Source organism: Anthonomus grandis, chromosome 10 (assembly GCF_022605725.1).
Source record: "Anthonomus grandis grandis chromosome 10, icAntGran1.3, whole genome shotgun sequence".
In the NCBI taxonomy this organism is placed as follows: Eukaryota; Metazoa; Arthropoda; class Insecta; order Coleoptera; family Curculionidae; genus Anthonomus; species Anthonomus grandis.
The window spans coordinates 18,492,000-18,516,652 of NC_065555.1; the positions used below are offsets into that span (position 1 = coordinate 18,492,000).

At 32.6% G+C, this 24,653-nt stretch overlaps 2 protein-coding genes across 4 annotated transcripts in view; one reads left to right on the forward strand and one right to left on the reverse strand.

Moving 5' to 3' along the window:
• LOC126741573 (autophagy-related protein 16-1) overlaps positions 1-24,653 on the reverse strand; it is a 579,654-nt gene that overhangs the window by 238,996 nt on the left and 316,005 nt on the right. The gene's annotated exons all lie outside the window — the stretch shown is intronic.
• LOC126741569 (uncharacterized) overlaps positions 16,178-24,653 on the forward strand; it is a 251,654-nt gene continuing 243,178 nt past the window's right edge. The window contains exon 1 of the mRNA XM_050448039.1: positions 16,178-16,505. The gene's annotated coding sequence lies outside the window, so the exon portion shown is untranslated. The remainder of the gene's footprint in view (positions 16,506-24,653) is intronic.

Consider the following 24,653-nt stretch of genomic DNA (forward strand, 5'->3'; position numbering starts at 1 on the left):
TCCCGATCGTAATGTGATGTATCATAAAAGTTCAATTTTCTTTCCTATATTCCCATCTCTATATAAAGTATCATAAGTGTGATGATGATTTTTTTACGTAATTGAAATATCTGAGAAACATAAAAGATTACTTCAAATCATTGGACGCTCCACAAAATAAGGTCAAAGGCCTGGAATGAATTTGCGAATAATAAATTATTCTAAATTAAGTAACTTTTTACGACCTCAGTATTTAATTTCTTCGCGTTATTTGATTTTAATCAAATAAAATGCCTTTTCAAAATTTATATTTTGTCGACTTTACAAATGTTTGAAACCAAAACGATGATATTATAAAACAGCGTTGAAAATAATATCGACTAGATAAACACGCGATAAAATAGATAAAATAAATGACAAGCGACCCTCACATATAAAACAGGTCATCTGCATTTAATGTAAAAAATGGACTAAGGAACTATCAAGGGTATCATAGTTTATTTTAAATGGCACTAATTTTCTACAAATCAACTCCGAGTTTTTGATATTTCTGTACAATCCGTACATTAATTTAAAAACGCTGAAACAGGTGTATATTGAAATCCAAATTATATATTTTTTTTTACCGTGAGAGACTGCAATAGTTCATCTTAACAATGGTTAATTTAATTTACTGAATAACTTATTCACCCGCAGGTTCATTAAACTTATTATAACTTATTTTATTAATAAATAAATACACGGTAATTATTGTTTGATGTTAAGTGACACCGGTAAGCGCCAACGGTACTTCATCGTCATCAAAGCTGGTAGTAGTACTTCTTGGAATAAAATCGAACCTTGGCATTCACATGTGTCTCATTATGCGGAAGAGTAAATAAATTATGTATATTTGCCAATGAATGCAAATTGTGATGTTTTCCGAAGGAGTTATAAAACATCTTGAATATGACAAATAGTGGCATATAAATTTGAGATAAGAAGATACTAAGAAAAGGGGAAGAAATTCTGTTTTATCAGGATTAAGTATAAAAAAAATATTTTTTTAATAAAATCCCTATAAAAACGATTACTTTACTAGCCAGTTAGGTATAAATACGTTCAACCAATTGGTTCATTTGCATATTCACATACATTACTAAGCTAACTCTAACTGAATGTTAAGTAGAAATTTAAATGTTTGCCTTTCATTATTGGATGTAACACCAAGCAGTTCAAATATTGTACATACCCAAATGCCCACTGTGGAGGTCAAAATCCTTTATGTTTTCGTTTTAGCTCTTATTTTTTTGAAGGGAGTGTGTGAACGTGTAGAAAATAGTCGAGGTTGAAGATACGTATTTTAGTTTAAAGTTAAGGGTCTTTTTTCTGGTGTATTTTAACCAATTACATAGAGAAATTATCATTTTGTTACCCTTTTTTAAGATATGTCAAAGTAAGGAGGAGATTTAAGAATTAATATTGATCATTTATTATATATAGAATATAGATCATCCTTTCATATTTGAATTGAATTGAATTGTCGAAACAGCGGGCTGCCAAGGCAGTTGTGCATATAGGTCTCCTGATGGACCCGTCATGCCCCACCGGGGCCAAGGCTTACCAGAGCCCAAGGGCTTTAGAGAAACCGATAAGGCTCTCTGGTCTGAAAGACTTAAAGTCACTCGGTATACTGAAAGTGTTACCTAAGTATTTAAACCTGGCGCGCGTGAGTGCTGGGCACTCCCCGACTGCATGGTTAATAGTTTCATCCTTCTCACAGCACCATCGGCATTCCGGGTTGTCCGCAATACCGATAGTATGGAGATGGCTTCTTAAATGCCGGTGACCGGTTAAAAGACCTGTCACTAGCCGAATTTTGCGTCTTTTTAGGCGTAGTAGATATTTGGTGAGACAGGCAGAGGGCCAACCTATGTGGACTCAGTCCATCTTCGGTGGGTCCACTTGTCCAGCAGAACCTTCATTGATGCGACCGCAACGCATTTGGCGATACCAACTATGGGTTCCGGCCCCAACGGCACATTCGCGGATCCCAGTCTGGCAAGAGAGTCCGCTTCCTCATTACCTGCATGGGCTGCGTGGCCCGGTATCCAGACGAACTGGACCCTGCAGCCAACCTGCACCAGTTTTTTCAGGACTTTTAAGCACTCTAGTACAAGTTTGGAGCTTACCTTTGCGGCCGTAGTAGCCAGCTCTGCTGTCCGAGCATATTAATACGACTGTATTGCGGTGTCCGCAGCTTAGGATTTTCTGTCCGCATTTTAATACAGCGAACACTTCGGCCTGGAAGGCAGTGGCGTGCTCCCCCAGCGAGTATGCCCTACTGGTATGTGGAATCCCACCACAAAGCCCTGATCCAGCTCTGCTATTCATTCTGGACCCATTACTGGCCTAATAGGGAGATTGGGTTTATGGATTTTAGGAAGACCGTAGAGGAGAGGAGTTCTGGGATTCATAGGGTATAATTTTTCTTTCCTAGTATGAAAAAATTCTAAAGTCAGATTACACCTATCAAGGGTTTGTTTAACCTTGTAGAAAAAAGAGCTAGTAGGATCTTTGTTTACATTAACAAAGTCATTCGAACCCAAAAAATCCAAAACCTTCTCTATGTAATCATCCCTCTTAAGTATAATCAGGCTTTCGAAAGGATTAAATCGTGATTCTTTATTTTATTTTTAAGAGAAGTTAGATGTTTATTATTAAAATTAGATTTATTAGAATTTGAGTTAATATTAGAATTTAAAAAATTTATTATTTTAGCACGCAAAATATTTTTATTATGAATATCAGTAGTTTGCAAAACATTCTCAGCCTCCACAGCTAAAGTCTCCCGCGTGCGCAAGTCATTCTTCTTAGAAAAGTTATATTTTAAATTAAGATTCAAAAAACTTTCCTCGTCTGGTGTGAAAGCCACATTTGTTAAATTCAAGTACCTTTTATGAAATTGAAAGTGACATTTTCCTAGCTGCCTACGGTATACATTATTATTATTTTTTCTTAAAGATTGAACTTGAGATGTCTTAAGGTGATTTAATTTGCGGTTTAAACGAAAAAATGAGTTTTTAGAAAATATTTGAACCTCATCTCTAAGTGCTGAATCTAAAGTACAAAACTCCCAATGGGTTAAGAATAAGTTCAACGTAAAGTAAAGGTATTTTAGTACAGAATTCACCTTATTCAAGCTTCTATAATAGTTTTTGACTTCCTCCCTCAGCCAAGTTCTTCAGGCCACTTCCAATGCTGTGTCAAAGGAGTTGTTTCGTATGTTGCACCTTAAGTTGACAAATTTCGGTGTTAATCGATGAAATAACACAACACGTGTAGCTTTTAAAAAATTATATGGATTTGATGAGACCGTGACTTTGTGTTCTTACCTTTGTTTTGTTTTCGTTTGGTCTCTTAGAGAAAAATGGATGATACGTTTCTATTTTCTATTAAACGTCAGAACATTTTTCTTTCTTTCAACAGAAAACCTTACTTTCTCAGAAAGTAAGGTTTTCTGTTGGACTTATTTTGCGATTTTTTTATGTCCTCCGGAAATTTAAAATCATTTTTGGGCTTTTTAGACGGAAGCCTGACTTTATGCTTTTTGGGAAATTGACGTAATAATTAAGTTCTCTGAGGAAAATTAAAGTAATTTTCTCATATACTTATAAATAATAAAAAAATATAAAAAAATGCGTTCTATTGAAAGTTTCTTTTCAGAAAATAGAATTTTCTGTTAGAAGTCAGAACAACTCTATAAAAAAATATTTTCTTTTTGACGCTACAATATTCTTGTCAGAAAATAATATTTTCATTATAATTAATATTTTAAGTGCTCTAGGTACTGGAAATATTTTTCTCATGCATTTTTATAAAATTGACTAATTCTATTAAAAATTTTCTCTCAGAAAACACATTTTTTCGGAGAAAGTCAGAACAACTAATTGGAAAATATTTTTTTTTTTTTGGATCTAGTACATTCTGTTCAGATAATGGGGTATTTTTTATTCTCTTTCAGGAATTTTAAATCATTTCAATATTTTTCAGACTTTCCAAGTCAATCTTTATGTGCCTTAGGACTTACTGAAGAGTCATAAAGAAGATTACTTTGAAGAAACTTTATTGTTTTATGTGAGACAACATGACTTTAGACATCAAAACTCAATGGTTACAATGGTTAGCAGCTTGTGTAATAAGATTTTGGAGGGCTTTAAGTGTAGTTTTCACTCTCAGGCAACATTTACGATTTGTCGAAAGCTTTCGATTGTGTTGAGCCTAGTATACTTCTTCAAAAAACTCGTCCAGTATAGAATAAACTTGCGCCAGTTTTTCTTAACAGCCAGGAGTTAATATATTTATTTTAAGAGCGCATCAGAGTTTACTCGTTTTGTGGCAGATCCCAGAATTTACTCATCACATATGTCATGCCATAGAGCTTAGTTCTTGGGCCCATTCTCTTTCTGGTCAATGATCTTCCCAGCTGTTTAATGCTGATGACACAATATGCTTGATTGCTGGTAGCAGCCTATCCGGTCTGAATATCACAGTTGAATAATCATGCAGTAGCTTAAATCAGAATCACAATCATAATCAAAAAATAATTTTTTCGTTTAAAGATTAAAGTCATGGTCAACAGACTCTCGATGAAGTTCTAAGTTTCCTTCCGTTCCATATTAGGGAACTTTAAGTTATCCAGAATTCATAATACGAAATTTGTAATTCTGCTCATATGTTCAAAATATTGATTGGTAATCTGAATTATAGATAAAGTGTTGCAATTTAGATTTCAATGTGTCTGCCTCTCGCTATTAAGAATCTGTCTATTTTTTCATATTAGCCCAAGATTAAGGATTAGTCGCATTGTTGGTTTTGAGCAGTTTTCGGGATAAATAATTTTTAGTTATACGTTTTATTGTATTTTTTAGATATACAGTATCGGACAAAAATAGAGCGACGATACAGTTTTTTTCTTTTATTAAAAAAGCAAAAACGCAAGAAGAATTAAAATTCAATAAAACAAATACACTCATTAATAAACATATAGGGTAAACAGTACAGTTATTGGCACTTTAAGAGATACTTTATTTTCCATATAAAATAATAAATAGTTTTATTTTGGGTTTTTTAAATATCTATCATAAATAAATATGTATTGGGAGTATATTTAATAATTAAATCGTAAAAGTATGATTAATATAAGATTAGAAAGCAATTTTTATCAAAATATAAATATGTGCAAACATTGTGTTATTGGCACTATAAAAAATATCATTGGCACCTCAGGACATAGTGATTGGCACTTGATGTACGGTTTGAGATTTCATTGAAAACTAGGTATACCTATATGGGTTTACTTTATTTTTATTTGAATTTTAATATTGAAACCGAAAAGTGCAAATTTATAGAATCACAAATTTAATATTATTGTGTTACAGCTAATTATATAATAAATTTCACTTAGACGTATAATTTTGGTATATTACAACAGTCTTATTACAGCTTACTGGTTTTTATTATTACACTCTTTAATACAGCCATTACATATATATTTGTTTACTATCGGGGGCATATTGTTATGTTTTCTTATACAAAGAGAGTGAAATTGTCTAACACAAATAGCACATTTTATACCAGCCTTTGCTTCCATTATATTAAAAGTGCAGATGTAACAAAGACCGACAGACACTTTTTTATTCTCAGGAAAATCATTTTTTTCATTTTCAACAAAAACACTTGCATCGTCTTTTTCACTTTGAAATAAATACCTCACAAGTCCTGGTTTGTTATTTGGGGTATTTAATAGAATATTCGAGATAACATTTATTTTATTTAATACAGGTTTCACAACCTGAGGTTTAAAATTGTCATTCGTTTCTGCTGCAGTATTTATGATATTTGACTTTGTTTTTTTTGAAAGGCCTCCTGTTTTATTTTTAGGATTTGTTTTTTTTAAATTTTCCTTCTGTGTAGCCTTTTCAAGTCTTATTTTTTTTTCTGTTTTCTTTAGCTTCTTCTTCCGATTTTTATTTATTTAATTTTTTAAGTTGAATCTTTTTCCATTCCTCCGAAGTCAGCACAAAAGGTAGTTTTTCAGAGTTTCTCTTTCCCTTTCTTTCAGGTGTTTCCGGCCACATAGGATATTTCTTTATTTCTGGAGTTTCTTTTTCAATCGGTGTGGTAACTTGTTTTCCAACTTCACTTTATTTTATAGATGCTTGATTGATATCTACATTTATTTCCAACTCATTATCAGTTGTGTTTACTTCTTGAGAAAAAATTGATTTTTCCATTAAAACGTTAGATGGAGACGCAGAAAATATAATTGGAATATCCTCCAAACTAAACACCTCGACGTTATCATCATGTTCATTTAAATTACTCACATGATTTTCATTTATTTCTATAGGACTTGCCATTCTAACTTCTATGCTGTCTTTATTTTCATCTATCTTCTCTAATTCTCTGTAATCCTGAATTTCATTAGATTCTTCCAGTTGCATTTCTTCGGGAACTTCTCTTGATTCCAATGATACTGCAGTAATATGATCTGGCATAAACACTTTGTGTATATTGTAGAAGGCACATAAACTTTCATCTTCTAGAGGATTATTTAAATTTTGCAAAAAATCTATTTTTTGATCACCAATAATTTCTTTTAATTTTAAAAATGAAAGGTTATTTTTTTTACATACATTTTGGGCGATTCTTGTTCATGACTTTTTGACTTTCCCAAGCATTTAGAATAATCTATGGCTGAAGGATAAATGGCCCAGGGATAAATGCCGCAAGCTCGAAACCCTTGAATTACTACTTCTGGCTTTACCTTCAAAATTGCTTCATTTAAAATAGGAGCGATTTTATTTTTAGTAAGAGATATTGAAGGATTTTCCCTTCTCCAAGCTAAAACTCCTTTTCTCCATAGAACTTTCAATGGTTCAAATGCAGAAACATCTGCAGGTTGGAGAATCCAGGTTGAGTTTGGATACAAAGCTACTAAAATAATTTGTAACCTTGTGCAAAGGTCACTAACTTTGTATGTTAGATCAGTAGTATGTCCATCTACAAATAAAATAATAGGGAATTTTGAGTTTTTTTTACAAGGTTACTGTAGAAAACATTGGCAATATACTCATAAAAGAGCTCAGCTTTCATCCAACCATTAGGAGAGCAGCCTATTCCCCATTCACTTGGAATATTAGTAGTAATGTCAGCTGGCAATCTTTTGTAAGGAAATACCATCATGGGAGGAGTGGTTTCACCTGCAGCCAAAAAAGTGAACAAAACTGTTACCGTTGACTTTGCTTGACCTCGATCTACTTCATAAACATTTCGTGTACCAATGGGAGCTAAAACGTTTTTTGTTTTCGAACACAATTGAAAATTTGTCTCGTCAGAGTTAAAAACCCTTTGGAGATCGTTCAATATGTCCATCACATTTATTTCTTTAAAATATTCTTCAATCTTAGCAAACCAGCCCTTTATATCCTGTTCGCCCACTGTAGCACTGGCGGTAGTAACTGGTTTACGTTGTCTTTCTGTTAAAACTGGATGACGCTTTAAAAAACTTTTGTACCAACCGTCACCTGGATAATTATCCTTAAAAGGATTTGGCCTAGGATTTTTTTCCAAAAATGCTTTGACACTGGCCTGAAGGTCCTCCTTTCGCTGAGGAAAACCTTTTCGAACACTTTCTGTTACCCATTTAACTAGGACATTCTCTTCTTCCTTTGTCAATACTGCAGAAAGGCCATGACCAGTTTTACAAAATTTTTTACTTAACCGGAAATCTAGGGTGGCACGTGGTATACCAAATTTTTTAGCAGCTGTTTTTTTTTTGGTAACCCATTTTTAAATTCTATTTTCTTCTAGAGCTTTTTGCAGGTTTTCTTCATTATAACTTTTGCTATATTTTAGGTCCTCTCTTACTTTTAGGCATTTTCTATAAAAAAAATACCTAAGTAAGTGAACGAGTATCAGAATAGTATTATACCTATATAGTGAGTGCCGCAAGTAGACAATTCACTTTTATAACTTTTTTTGTTTTAAAATTAACAAATTATGACATTTGGTTTGTCTCTAAAAATTACTTTAATTTTATTAGTTCCCATTAATAAATAAGGGCCAGTATGCCTTTGCCCATTTTTAGAAAATATTAAAAAAAATAAAACCTTACTTGTTAGTTCTGGTTAAATAGTAAGTTATAGAAAAGTACTGAATACCTAGGTACCTACCTATTCCATTAAATCTCAATCTAATTTAGTTATATTTCCCAACCTCGATAGTTATTGGCACCCAAAAATACAATAATTGGCATAGTGCCAACAGCTGTATTTGGTTTATTTTACTTTATTATGATTTAAATTAAATGTAAATAATTAAAAAAAATGATCATTAAACACAAAATATATAATAAAGTATAAATCTTAAAAATTTAGTTATTGGCACTAGGTGCCAATAACTATCATTTAATCAAATCTTCTATACAGTAATTGGCATCCTAGTAAATAAACGAAAAACGCGGGAAAAATTAGTGCATCATGCATTTTTTAGCACAATAATGTCTGTTTAATTCATATAACTCACATTTACCTTTTTAGTTGTATTACACCTCCTTAAATATCTTATCACAAAGGTGCCAATCACTAAGACTTTAACAATATTTAGCTCAATATCTTAAACACCACAAGACATAGGCTGTTGACTTTCAAAGATGTATTTGAACTGTCAAGCCTGACGTGTGGAAATTACCACTGGGAAATAAAAAATGTTGCCAGATTATATTAAGATTCGAAGGATTTAAAGATTTTAATTTATAATCTTAATAAAACACTATTTGTGCCACACTATGGGTGCCAATAACTACCGGAGTGGCAACAACTGTGCCTGTTACCCTATTTATTACATAACATACCAAAATTCTTCCGTATAAACAAGATCATAAAAAGAAAAAGAGAAGTTAAATATTTCTATACGACAAGAAATTAAGCGACGCTTACAATAAAAATAAAAGAAAACATTATCCGATTGCGCCCTTAATATTTAGTCCACAAGCCTTTATTTGCGATTACCTGGCGGCACATTTGAGGCATGGAAGAAATTAAATTATCAATTATATCTTGATCAATATTTTTCCATATATTCTTAATTTCTTCAAAAATGTACTCCTTGTTTTTATAGGTTTTACTAAGTTGCCTATTCACAATTTCCCACAGGTTTTCGATCGGGCGATTGGGCTGGCCATTTAAGAATGGCTATTTTATTTTCAGTAAACCATTCTTTTATACAGTTTGCTGTATGTTTTGGATCATTGTCGTATTGGAAAACAAAACGTAGTGGCATATTCCATTCCGCATAAGGTAGCATGTCATTTTCAAGGATATATTTATACTTAAACCTATCCATAATGTCCTCAATTTGGTAAATGGTCCCATTTCATAGCCAGAGAAACAACCCCACACTAACACGTTGCCACCTCCATGTTTTACAGTACCTTGGACATACTTTGGGTCAAGTCTTTTACCTGCAATACGACGAACTTATTGAACACCATCACTTTTATACAAATTAAACCTTGACTCATCACTAGAAAGTACTTTTTTCCATTGCTCTGGTGTCCAGTGAGCATATTGTTCTGCAAACAGAAGACGTGCTTTAATATTCTTCTTACTAAGAAGCGGTTTTTTGGGAGGTTTGCATGTTTTTAAGCCTGCTTCAACTAGTCTTCCCTGTATCGTTCGAGAGGAAACATTAGAGCCCCCAGCTTCAGCCAGAATTTGCTTTGCTGACAGAAAAGGATTGCCTCGGAGATCCTTTTAATTTTTCTATCCAGTTTCTTTGAAGTTTTTTTCGGTCTGCCCGTCTGTTTTCGGTTAACTACTTTTCCTCTAATTCGATAGTTCTGAATGGTCCTCAACACAACAGATTTTGAAACCCTTAGTTCTTGTTTTATTAAGTATTGTGGTGTTCCCATCTTAAACGATGAAATAATTCTTTCTTTAAGATCAATAGAAAAACTTTTACCACGAGGCATTTTTAAACAAAATATAGATTTGATACCCACCAAAACCGATGTTTATCTACTAATGGTATGAACAATATGGATCAAGTCGCTTTATTTTTGTCCATGAAAAAACGCACAAAAACATAACAATAAAAACATACAACAATTTACTAATCTCTTGCTATTCATCACAAGAGGCAAAGAATGTTTAAATACGATTAACAAAATTGTTCCTAATTATACGAGATGCAGTCACAAAGTTTTTTAGGAATATTATAGCGTCGCTTAATTTTTGTCCGATACTGTATGTGTTTTCATTGTATATTTCTTTATTTGTGTAAGAGTATTTTGCTTGCTGAAAATTATAAAATAAATAAATACATTTTTTGCCAAACTAAAATTTTCTCAGGAAGGATAATTCTTAAGAAAATAATATTTTGTGTTATAAATTTCTGATCATATTCTGCTCAGAAAATAATTTTTTTATTGGACATTTCACTCAGTTGGATCATCTTACTCAGAAAAAATCTCGTACTATTAAAATAATATTCTCTCTTGGATGCTTGACATTATAATTTAATCATCATAATTGTTGGTAACAAAGTAATCAGTCAAAAATCAATTTGGTAACCGAATTAACCTGAAATCCGCCACAGAACAAAACATCACAAGCCGGAATTTGCTTTATTGTTTTCAAACCCAGTTGCGTGACATTATCCGAATCTCTAATACTTATCCGACAATATTCATCTTCATCATATCGCCATGATCATTACATTGCGAGGTAAGACGAATTAAAACTGTATATCGTATAAGCATTATTATTATTTAATTTCAGTTAGTTCGCCACGGGGTTATATTATGTATATATGGTCTCTTCAAATTACAATTTAATTTTATTTTTCATAAAGCGGAGGTACCAAAATATTTTGTTGTTTTTTTTTTTTTTGAAACCGTGGGAGAGACTTAAGTGCTTGCGTTATTTTCCAACAATGGCGGATTTAATTTAGGAGAGGACAGACCTAAATAACTAAAGTTCGTTAAACTTGGGAGTAAGAAATACCACCATAACTTGAAAACCGGAAGAGAGTGCATAAATTGTTTAAATAATTTCATTAGACACCTATTTAATATTTTTAGTTAATATACAGGGGGTTGAGAAAAAATTGAATATTAAAAGTGGCTAATATGACTTCTCAACGCCAGAAAGTCTCTCAATCGTTTCAGATTGAATAAAATAAATCATAAAAGTTCAACCTTATAAAAATTTAATCACAGTACCCACACTAACCTTAACTAATTAAATACAATTTGTTCCTTCTTCAAAACCAATTAAACACCACGGAAGAAATTAAAACATCGCCAGGCCCCAATTAAAACCAGGAAAAATTAATTTTAAAGATCAAACCACGTACGAACCGATAAAAAAAAGAGAACAGAATTGTCTTTTTCCCCCATAGTTTCCCGTATAGCACAGCCAACAATTAAACCTGATAAATAATAAAGCAGTAGTAGTCGTAATCGAGGAAAAAATTGCATGTGCATACATAAGAGTGTAACTGTAAAAATCCCGCGTTGATACTAATTACATAAGAGCCGATCGAGCTATACGTACGTTAGAGTCAACGTACGCCCACAACCTTGCCCATGAACCAACCATGTGGTACCATCGCTCGCCCTTGAGTATCCCCACGGTAGTACCTTACGCAACTTTTCTCGCGACAAACCCCACGGTAGCCTTTTGATACGTTGCACAGTGGAACTGCTTAGTATGCCATAAGAGACCAAGAATATTAATGTTCTTTTTTTAACAGACAGATTTAGAAAAAGCTCCTAATTTTTCTTAACACGGTAAACTTTTGCAATACATTTAAATACATTTAAAAAAAAAGAGCATTATTTGAATTGACTGCGATAACTCAAAATCTAAGCTCCTAAATGACGTGAAATTTGCAGGCTTGATGTTTTATAAGGGGATGATTACCTGAATACTTTTTGAAGAAAATCGGTAAACAGAGTGGGTTTTTATGAGCGAATAAAAGCGAACAAAAAAAATTTTAAAATTCGTTTTGTGTCATAATTTGACTTCATTCTATTACTTTCTAGGTGAAGTTTCTCCATAAATGTGCCTGTTTATGGATCATTTGAAAATGTTATTGTAGATGGTTGACGTACTCCTCAAGAGTTTCAGCTCACGTTCATCACGGAAGACAACTTTTGCCAGGCTTATTTCAATGTTGTATATATGTATCCTAATTGGTTTGCTAAAAGTTTAACACAACTCCCAAATAGTTTTCAAATGTGCAATTAAATTTTTCAACAACTCCATCAGACTAAGGCTGTAGGCGTTGTCTGTGTGGGGTCTTACTGATTCCTAGCAACTGGCATACTTGTTGTAATGTTTGTACTTGTGACTCAAAGTTCCTGCCATCGTCTGAATGTATCTCTCTGGGTACACAATTTTAACATTGCTTGCGTCTAAATAGAGTCGAAGAATCACATACCTTAAAATTGGAGATGTGTTTCTTAACTAGTTTTTGTCAGTGCTGCATGACGAATTTTCAATTGCTTCTACTTTATCCGGATCATGACTGAGGTATCAAACTTCTTTCTTACCTCTTGAATATTCTTTAGATGCTGAATCTTCGAACGTTTTTCCCAGTATTATAATGTCATCCAGATAAACTAAGCATGATTCCCAAGCTATTCCACTTAGCACAATTTCCATAAGACTTTCAAAGGTGGCTAGAGTATTATAGAGTCCAAAGGGCATGACTGTAAACTGCCAAAGGCCTATTTCAGTCGAGAATGCAGTCTTTTCCTTATCTTCTTTATTACCTGCCAGTATCCACTCTTCAGATGGAACGTTGAAAACCTGATATAGTGTCCAGAGGGTCGTCAAATCTTGGTAGGGGATAACTGTCTTTCTTGGTAATATCATTCAGTCGACGACAGTCCTCACAAATCTCTTAGTTCCATCCCTTTTTTTACTAGAACAACTGGAGATCCAAACTGGGTTCTACCACTTCTTGAGTCCACATTTTTTGAAGCATTAAGGAATCTTCAACTTGTTTAACTATTGAATCTTTCGAGGTGCTTGTTTTATCAAAGCATTGTCTCACGTGTTAATTCGATGATGCACCAAATCACAACTTCTCAGGTCATTATCGTGTATGGAAAAAACATCTTAAGTTTCTTCAATAAGACGTCATAATGTACTACTCTGGTCCATGGTCAAATTGTAAACATATAAGAAAATGTCTATTTGAATGATGCTATCTATCAGCATTTGTCATGAGTGCGACAACTTTAGAACAAACATCAATGTTCTCTTCTGGCTTTAAATATTGATCATATCTTTTCAAGTTTACCATTTGAACCAAAACAGTAGATTCCTTCTGGGTCGTATTTGCTAGAAAAAATTCCTTGAGCATCTACTTTACAGTTTTAAAATACTTTACAGTTAAAATACTTCCATCTTTTTCACTAGTTTATCATTAACCACCATGAACACTATATTAGCTATGGTAATATCCGAAGATAACTTAACGAGTCGGGCACTTCCATTATCTTTATGTAGATGGTGCTCAAAGACCTCTTCAGTTTTCGTCACCAATATGTGTTTATATACATTCATTTTAAATTGCTGAGCAAACATCACATCTAATCCATAATTTCGGTCACTAATACTTGCTGCTGGAGTGTTGTTAAGCCACTCATGGAGCCAATAATTGGGATCTATTCATCGAGTCTTTCAAAGGTTTGGGGCCTTGATATTTAAGGTGCCGTTGATATAGATATTGAATAAAAGTGATTTCAAGTGGGATCCTTGAAGAATTTCAAAGAGTATCTTAAATTCATTAAATCGAAAAATAGTTCCTTAGCCAATTATGCAATGAACTACAGACGTCATATTAAATTTTTATGACGTCTGTGGTTAGTGTTTTTTTCAACAAAGTTTTATGACAAAAAACTACAAGTTTTGGTCAAAAGTCTCGTAAAAAATGTAATTCTTAGAAGCTGTTACTCAGTCCTGATGATGCCTTTAAGGGGCGAAAAACGTGCAACCGATTCTCAATCTGAATATAAGGTTAAGACTTTTTACCAAAACTGGTGGTTTTTTGTCATAAGTAAGTCTCTTTAAAACTACTTTCAAAGTTTTATGATTTACACGGTCAAAAGCTTTTGAAAAGTCAGTTTAAACAGCATGTATCTGACCACCATCTTCTGACTTAGCTGACATAAAACCAAATTGTCTATTACTTATCGTAGAAGCAAGACAAGATACTAGATAATTGTACCAATTTCTCAAAAAGTGTAAAAGTTGAATTGAGAATACTTATGGGGCTATATATTGCAACTTGCTTGGTAACTCCAGATTTCAAAATGGGTGAGAGCTATGAGGTTTATGATCTTTATAATTTTAGGAGAAGATAACAGTATACAGGGTCAAGTATTATAAACGTGATTTTTAATACAATATTGTTGAACAAAAATGATACGTGACTACTTTACCTAAAAACAAAAATTATTTCTCAAATCTTTTTTCAGTTTGGAACAAAATTGGTTCCTTGCAGTTTTTTCGTTCGATGTAAGGTTTTTGAGTAAAAAAAATAAAAACCATCTCCTGCAGGTTTGACGTTAATTTATATAGAAATGAAGAGTTTTCTTGCAGACAATTAGCATTATCTAAAAAAATTCATAATTAACTCTCAAAAACGATTGATTCGTTAATGAATTCTACCCACTGAAAGAGTGCACTAAAGCAAAAACTGTTGAATAATCGAATTACCATAATTTTACTAACTTTTCTTAAGCTGAATACGTGTTGTGGTTCTATTTAACATTCCTGATAGTTAATTGCAGCATATAAATGACAAAATTCAGATCAATTTTACTAAAGACAGCTGAATTGTAAAGAATTTCTGGATATATTGGAATCTTAGCTCTTTAAGCCATTGGTAAGAAAAAGAAAATGTAATATATCTTACATACATACGACTCATGATAAATCACTGGAACTTTACTGAAAGTTGCCAAATGTCAAAGGAGTTGAGAAAAAACCTATAAAGTATCCTTGTCTCACGGACTTGATCTCCTCCAGGAAGCTGTAAAGTGTTAATATATTCTGAGGTACTGACTTGAACCAGAAATTCACATAAAGATCCTAATGAATTTCTAGAGCCTCACCCAGAATTAACAAAGTCCAAAGAACTTGGAAATGGTAATATGTCAACTTGGTTTTACGCTTGGACTAGGTTTAAAGAGCTTGAGCTCGTGCCATACTTCTCCAGTCAAACTAGGCTGCTTCTCGGATTAGTGAAATATCTAGAAATAATTCAATCGTAGGACCAAGGATTTCTACTTCGGGATGTTCTTTGACTAGTATCAACAGATTATCAACCAATATATGAATTTAAAGATTTACATACCTTTAAACACGGATCAGTAAATGGCCTTCTAGCAAGGACTACACAAAAGGAACAAAATTTGTTTCTATAGACGTCTCTAAATCACGTGGTGCTGTTTCTTATTCTAGTAGGAAGAGTCTACACGTTTCCGTTTCCTACAAGAATAAAGTAGAGTTGTTAATGTTCCTTCATCCATTGCCTTAATTTAATAAAATATTATTCTATTTGGGTGTATTAAAAAAACTGAAGCACCACTGACATATTTTCCTTTTAATAATCGTGGATCATCCATTTAGATTGTCCTTCTCAAAATAAGCAGTCATTCTTGGAATATCCTGTACATTGGAAGTACTGGCAGGAATCAAAAGTTGACATAAGGATCCTGATGTATTTCTAGAGCCTCACTCAGTGACCAAAACTTGAAAATGAGTCATTTTAGGTGTAAAGAACTTGGGCTTATCTCATCCTTCTCTGAAGAAAATGAAGAATTTCCTTGCAAAACAGTTTTTATTTTTTTAAGAATTGTTGACTTAAAGACTGTACCCCTTCTATACAAATAAATTCTGAGAAATGACGCTTAAAAAAAATAAACGTAATTTTACCCTCTATGCCTTAAGTGTTAAACCGCTGTGCGTCGTCCTCCACCTGTCGTATATTATGTATACGCAATCGTAGGTACCACCGGACAGCAGGGAGTACGTCGTACCGGTGCAGCATCCCCCCACCACTTTGCTCTTCCGCGAAGAGCATACAACCTGCAAGGAGTCGCAACGAAAAGCAGGAGTACCGACTCTACGGAAAACATTCTTCGCGTTGCGGTAACCGCGGCTAGACATACATACCGTGGTACCATCCTCTCTTGTATAACATTATATACTGGTAAGAAGAGTAGTTGTACTTCTTATAGTAGTATCTCAAGGCCAAGGGCAGCGAGCCGTTGCATTTTAAGATAGTACCATAGTTAGTGCCCGTGTTCAGCTATAAGACTTTAATCGATAAATTATCTGGCAATAATTGTCGGTAGTACCTGTCAGCGGTATCTGCAATTTCCTGGTGGTATAGTGACTGAAGTTGAACATTTTCTTGTCGAAGAAGATCTACCGAGGGGTCTCCGCGGCAGCAATTATAAGGTAAACATTCCGTTTGTTATTTTTTTCATTTTACTTGAGAAATGTTTCCCGCATTTTGTAAAATATTGATTTATCATAAGAGTTATCAATACATATTGTATCGGAAGTTATAAAGTACTGACAATTTTCTGACTATTCAGTCCCCTTTGTTAACTCGATGGGATCAAGATCGGGAGTTTGACCTGGCATTGAGGGTTTGATTCATTTTACATAGATCAAGATCAGAGAAGATCATGTATTAGCGATCTGAATGTAATTTCTTGAATCTGTGTGGTTCTAAAAATGTGTTTGTGTATGAGTATGTTTTTAAAGACACAGTTTGAGTTAATCATATTTTGCAGAATATGATTTTTGCAATGAGTTTCTTATATGTAATTGCTTAGATCTTTGTGGTTCTAAAAATGTTTTTAGAGCCACAGTTTGAGCTTCAAATTCACATTTCAGAGTAACAGAATGTGGTTTTTCATGGCTTATGCATTTTTGGCAATAAGTTTCCCGTAATTTTAATTTTTATATGATAAATGAAATTTTCGAAGCAGTATTTAGTCCCAGTTTTCTTGTAAATTGAATGAGATCAAGATCAGGACTTTAAGCTGGCATTTAACGTTTGGTACATTTTAGAGAGATCAAGATCAGAGAGGACCATTTATTACCAATTAATATGTAATTCCTTAAATCTTTGTGACTTTAAGTATGTTTTTAGAGCCACAGTTTGAGGTTCAAAATCATATTTTAGAGCAACAGAATATGGTTTTTTATGGTTTATGCATTTGTGCAATGAGTTTCTCAGAATTAAAATTTTTCATATGAAAAACTAAATTTTCTAAGCAGTATTTAGACCCAGTTTTCTTGTCAACTCAATAAGATCAAGATCGGAACTTTAACCTGGCATTTAACGTTTTGTTGATTTAACATACTTTAAGATCAGAGAAAATAATTTATTACTAATTTATATTAATTTCATTAAATTTCTGTGCTCCTCTAAGTGTGTTTTTAGAGCCACAATTTGAGCTTCAAAATCACATTCTAGGCCAACAGAATATGGTTTTTTCATGGTTTATACTTTTTTGGCAATAAGTTTCGCATAATTTCAATTTTATATGAAAAACTAAGTTTTCGAAGCAGTATTTAGTCCCAGTTTTCTTGTCAATTCAATGAGATCAAGATCAGGACTTTAAGCTGGCATTTAACGTTTGGTACATTTTAGAAAGATCAAGATCAGAGAGGACCATTTATTAGCAATTGAAATATAATTCCTTAAATTTCTGTGACTCTAAGTGTATTTTCAGAGCAATAGTTTGAGCTTCAAAATCATACTTTAGAGCAATAGAATATAATTTTTTATGATTAACACTTTTTTTGAAAAACTAAATTTTCGAACAATATTTAGTCCTAGTTTTCTTGGTAACTCAATGAGATCAAGATCAGGACTTTTAATTAGCATTTAACATTTGGTTTATTTATTAGCGATCTGTATGTAATTCCTTGAATCTTAGACTCTAAGGGTGTTTTTAGACCCACATGTTGAGCTATAAAATCACATTTTAATGTATTAATTTCAAACACAATTTTTTGCATTCAATTTGTCACAATTTCAATTTTTTGTTTAAAAAACTTAAACATTTTCGAAGCAGTATTTAATTTCAGCTTTCTTGTCAAATCAATGGGAGGAAGATCAGTACTTCGAGCTGGCTCTTAATATTCGGCATAAATTTTCACTGTGTGCATAAGATCATTATAGAGAAGATCATTTCTTACCAATTTTTTGAATCTTGATGATGGTGGATCTGTGGCTCTAAAAGTGGATTTTTAGAGATTTATGTTTACTATTTCTTTGTAATGAGCTTCTCATAATTTAAATTTTTTATACGAAAAACTACATTTGTGTTCTACATTGAACTACATTCATTGTTCTACATTCTACATTGAACGTGTTCTAATTTATATATAAGTTTATAACAAATTGATCAGAAACATTTAAGCTAATAAATATAATTTTTATATATAACTCTTAAAATATAATTTTGTACCACCTTTATTTATTTTATTTTTATTTTAATGAATTTTTATATAAACCTCACAGACATTTATTTCATATCTTAGTAATGATTTAGCCAATAATCTATTTACTGTTAATAGCAGTTTTGTATTTATAAAATATTTCTCAATATACAAAAGCAATAAATGGATTTACGAAAAAGCGGAATTTTAGGCGGTTCACAATCACAATTTAGAGCGACAATTCGACTTTTTAGAGCGATAAAATATGTCAAGACACATGATTTAAATTTCTTTTTTCGTATGGACCTTATGTTAGTATCAGATTTTTATTTAACAAGCAAAACTGTGGAACCTGCGGCTACTTAGCTCCAATTTTCCTCTTGACTTAATAGGACTAAGATCAGGATTTTAAGCTGGCTCTTAACACTTAGTCAAAGTTTTATAAATTAATTAATAGGATTATTATATATGTACTTTTTCTTGCAAACATCAAGATTATAGCAGATCAATCAATCTGCTGAATCAATCAATCAATAAATTGATGCCTGCAAATAGACAAAATTTATTTTTGAATTTGGCATTTTGTTGAAATGGAAAAATTCTTCAGTATCTTCATTAAAAAATTTTTGCGTTCAGGATTTTTTTTTTAGAAATTTATTTGTTGGAGATTTTTTTTTGGGAAATTTCTTCATTAAAAACTATTTTTTGGATTTTTTGCAATTTACTTCTTTAAAAAAATTCCAGGCATAATTGCTTGCAGGATTTTTTCTTCAGGAATTTGTTATCGTTAAAAAATTTGTATTCAAGAAATTTTTTCTCTAGGAATTGATTTATTGGAGATTTTTTTGTGCAAGAATTTTTTTTTCGGAAGGAATTCCCGAAAAAATAATTATTGAAACCTGGAAAAACAATTCATGTGCATGTTTTTCAGAAATTTGTTCTGAAATTTTTTTTCATTCAAAATTTCTCAGTTTAATGATTTTTGATGCATCATTTCTTTTCGAGAATATCTTTGTTTCTTCCGGGAGTTTCTTCGTTCAAAAAATGTTTTTTTTGGGAATTTTTTCGCCCCGGAAATTTAATTTCGGGAATTTCTACGTTGAAAACCATTTTTCTTCAGATTTTTTTTTTTAAACTTACTCTTTCGTAAAGTTTTCTTTGGGAATTCGTCTTTGAGTAAATTTCAAAATAAAAAATTTAAAAATTCTTCTAAAATGTTTAGTGCAGGCATTTTTCTTTGAGAATTTCTTCATGAACGAATTTTTTTCAGAACATTTTTGTTCTGGAATATTTCCATTCTGGAATTTTTTTTAGGATAAAAATTTTATTAACCCATTTTTTCGTTCTGTAATTTAGTTTTTGAAAATTTATTCGTTTGAATATTTTTTGATCGGAAATTTCTTGATTCGGAAAATTTTTCGTGCGGGAATTTTTTTTTCTAAATTTTTTCACCAAAAGTTCGTTAATTCAAGATGTTCGTTAAAAAAATTAAAAAAAAAAAAATTATTGTAGGAATTTTTTTACGGTCTTTTTTTTCGGAAGTTTCTTTGTTCATTCAAGAACATTTTCATTCTGGAATTCATCACAATCACGTTTGCCAAAAAATTCCCTCACTTCTTTATCATATATTTAGCTTTTTTGATAAAGCCAATACGTGCAACGATTACATCTCTTAATATACCAGACCTCCTATTTGTCACTTTAAAATAAAAACAGACAAAAATACGTAAATCGAATCATCTGACGAATGACGCATGTACAACGACCATTAAAGCAAATTCTGATGCAAATAATAAGTAACCATCTTATTAAAGAACGGATGTACCCGGTTTTTACCACACGGGGGAACGAGAAAAGGAGAAATACCAATTTATGATTGCGTCCATCTTTATAATTAGATCGAGTCCTACAGTCATTAGCCAACACCATATTCTTACTTTTTTTTCTGTTTTATGCCGATCGGTTTTATTGTCCGTGCTTCGACACGTTCTCCTGATGATTAGGGAGAAGGATTATACTCCGTTGACGATCAGACAACATTTTATCTGAACCTAATTTATTTCATTGTGTGTTTTAGATCAGATTTTAGTGGTTAAAATGATTTTTGTAATGTGCTCCGATAATCTACAATACATTTTGTAAAAAGTGGTTAGAAACTGAAGAAGATTTGTTATCTAAAACACTCAGCTCTTTAAAAAGTGTAGTAAGAAACGTCCTAATTAGGCAAATTTTCAATCTAGGATCAACATTTTTGCTTAGAATTCATCTATGAAATATCCACTATAAGACTGTAAAGGAATTATACAAACAACTTGAATATCTTGTCCAAGAAATATAAAAAAAAAATCAATGCATAACTTAAATGGATGCGACTCTTATTAGTTTAAGGATAATAAAAAAGGCTGAGGTGATCGAAAACAGCTATTGGCCCTCCTCAGTATGAAAAATACTAAAAAACTTCCTCACCAATGTTAAAAATAGCACTCGTTTGGCGGGTTAAAACGCACTTGTGGGCACTCACGTTTATTAATGAGACATTTACCTTCGTATTTCAACCAAAACCGGGTGAGTTGGCGTATACGCTATGATAGTAAATATCTCGCGGTTTTCCTAACCGAAGAATGTTAATATTAACCGTTTCTAATTGATGCTAAAGATTCCAAATCCGTGACTTGTGGGCAGTGCGGGAGAAATAAATAACGTCGTTTGACACTCGGACCTCTTGGGCACATAATGATCATAATGACCGTTCCGTGGGCATCGCAGAATGTGTGTCGAACAGTTATTGTTCGTATCGATGGAATTTTATTCGCTTGTATTATTGTTTATTTGTTATACGTATATTTGTTGTCATGTAAACCGAAAGATCAATAATCGGATTGGGTTTTATTGCTCGCGGCCCGTCTTCGACCCGTTTTCCTTGTCGACGTATGAAATAATTTGTTTGTTTCGTATCTTGAAATTGATCGCCTCAAGCCCGTCATCAACTAACATTTAAACATAACTGATAATGAATTGATTCATTGCCATTACAAAGAAAATTGTATGCATAACTTAAATGAATGTGCACAAGTGATGACCTAATCGCCCTTTACACCCCTTAACTTATCAGAACGTACATCATATCCATTTAAGTTATGCTCTGCATAACTTAAATCGACTTCAAGTTGCCACTAGCCACATAAAATGTGCAATTTTCTGCGTTTTATCACGCATACACTTATAGCTTGTGCATTACTTTAACGCATATTTTGAAGTCTCGTGTGCGCATTGAGGAATTTAAGCTAGGTTACAAGGTGATACCGACCGATATAGAATTTTAAACAGCTTGGAAGTTATATGAAAAATATCCGAGAATTATTAAAATATGCATACATAACTTAAATGGATCTGATTCACATTATTTTAAATAATATTTGAACCTAAAAAAGAGTAGTGGTATTAGGCCACTGGACTATTCAACAGTTTTATTGCCTTGGACGTCTTCAGGGCGAAACAGGAAGAAAACCTGCTTATACATTGTGCTTGCAGGATACCATGTATTATACCAGCAAAATTAATTAAGATTGTAAAGAATCTTAACATCATGCATCTCCATGTAAAAGTAAGGACGATCTTTAAAGGCAAATGACGACTTAAAAGAGCTGAGAAAACAAAACCTTACAGAATCTAAGAAAAATTAAAAAATTTGATGCTAAGCAACACTTGCTTTGAAATGAAACCCAGATCCTCACCATCAACTTTTTTCAGTGGTCCAGTGAGGAAAACCTTGACTTGCAAACAACAATTTGAAGGAACTGAAAGAATCAAAGTTCAGTAGCTTTATTACAGAATCTTAAGAAATCAGTGATCAGGAAGAAAATATCAACAATTAATGCTCAGCAATAGCTTCTTTGAAATGAAGCGAATATTCTCACCATCAACTTTTATTCAGTACTTCAGTGAAAAGGACTTTGACTTGCAAACAACAATTTGAAGGAACTAAGAGCCAAACTTAAGCAGCTTCATTATGGAATACATAAAACTGTTTAATGAAATCAATGGTCAGGAAGAAAACATCAATATTTGATGTTGAGCAATACGTTCTTTTAAATGAAACCAAAATCCTCACGATCACTCTACGTCAGTGCTTCGGTAATTTACTTGTAAACAAGTTGAAAGAGCTAAGATAACCAAAGTGAGCAGGAAGGAGCCAGCAACGTTTAAGACTGAGCAATAAATTCTTCGAAGTTAAGCGAATATTCCCACCTCAACCTTTCTTCCTTGATCTAGTGAGAAGGACCTTGATTTGCAAACAATAACTTGAGGGAGCTAAGAGAAAGAAACCATCAATATTTGAGCTGAGCAACACCTTCTTTAAAATGAAACCAAGACTTTTCTTCAAGACTTCAATTCTTATGCTCTTTACAGAATATAAGGAAATCAGTCTTCAGAACGAGAATATTAATAAAGGATGCGAAGCACAACATTGTTTGCACTATCTGATTATGGTGACTTGCAAACAAAAACTTGAAGGAGTTCAGAGGACCGAAGTTCAGTTTCATTACAGAATGTAAGAAAATCAATCATCAGGAAGAGAATATTAATAAATGATGCTGAGACACCCATTATTTGAAATGAAGTGAAGATCCTCATCATCAGCTTTTCTTCAGTGTTTTAGTCAGAAAAAATTTGACTTGCAAACAACTTGAAGGAGCTGCCAGGATGAAACTAGCTTAATTGAAGAAGTGATAAGAGTGACAGAACATTAGGCAATTAGCAAAGATTTACATAACTAAAAATTAAAAATTACTTTACTTTCGTAAAAAACATGACAAGTTTTTCCAGAGTTGGAAAGACAAAATTATATCAAATTCCTAAAATAAAATGAGATAATTCGTTCAATGCCTGAAAGACAATAAAATAGAACCCATCAAACAATAACTTAAAGGAATAAAATAATAAAATATTTTTTAAAGTCTCATAAATAACCGTGAGAGTATACAAGTAGGTTCTCACAGCCAATCAAAACCTACTTTCACGATTAGTGATAAGAGGTAAGAAGGTTTTTTTCTCTCTTCCTTCCCAAAGAAGTCTAAAAGAACAAAACTGTCTAATTTTTGTCTTTTCAAATAGGTCCAGTTACCTCCTACTACCAAACTCCTTTTTAGATTATAATATTTTTAAAACTAATGTGATCAGTTCCATTTAAGTTATGCATGGAATTTAAATCTTTTTATACATACTTTGCCATATAACTCCCAAGGTATTGCAAGAAAGAACTTAGATCCCAGACATTGGCTTCATTGGGACGACTTTCATTTAGAGTTAAATTTTTTTAACGATCACTTTTTTTGAAGATCACTTGAAAACATTTTAAGTGGGAAATTTACCGCATGATTTATAACTTACTTAAGTAAGTGCAAAATTTATCTATCTGTTTTTAGTGTTACTAAGTAAGGGGTTCCATGGTTGATAATTAACTCACTTATCTTTTGTCAAAATAGGATGGTCAAAATAGGAAACAATTCTGCGATATTTGCAAGATAAGTGAGGAGGTCGTTTTTGTCTCTTTCTTCCTGGAGACCTTAAAAAGAACAAAAATGTCTATTTTTTTATTAGTAGAGAGGTCTAGATCCGAAATAACATCAATAATCAGTAAGACCTCAAGAGTAAAAATAAGAAATCTCTAGGATATATAGGATGTATGCTCTCCAAACACCTAGACGAAATGCAGCAACTCAAAAAGACCTTTGAGTCTATCGGATATGAGGTTTTTGAAATAAAGAAGGCCATAAGGCCTAGAACAAGCAATGGAACAGGAATGGAGAAGTTGGAAAAGCATTTCTATTCTATTTTGGCCTTTAATCTAAGTCTCAAAGCCCATCGAAGAGAGATCCTGGTCGCTTCCAGATATAATTTATTTCGGTCATAGGTCAAAGAGCGTGCTTGAATCAGACAAGCAATGTAAACAGCAAGTGGCCACATAGTTGTGACAGAACACTCTGTTATTAAATCATCACACTTCTTAAGCAATTGTTAATCATATCCAATGATAATGATTTTTTAATAGTTCTTGGACATTTTACCCTCTAACTTCTAAGATATTTGTGTAATTCGTTTAGAATAACATAGTAGTCACTCTGCAGGTGAATACGACGTAAAAAG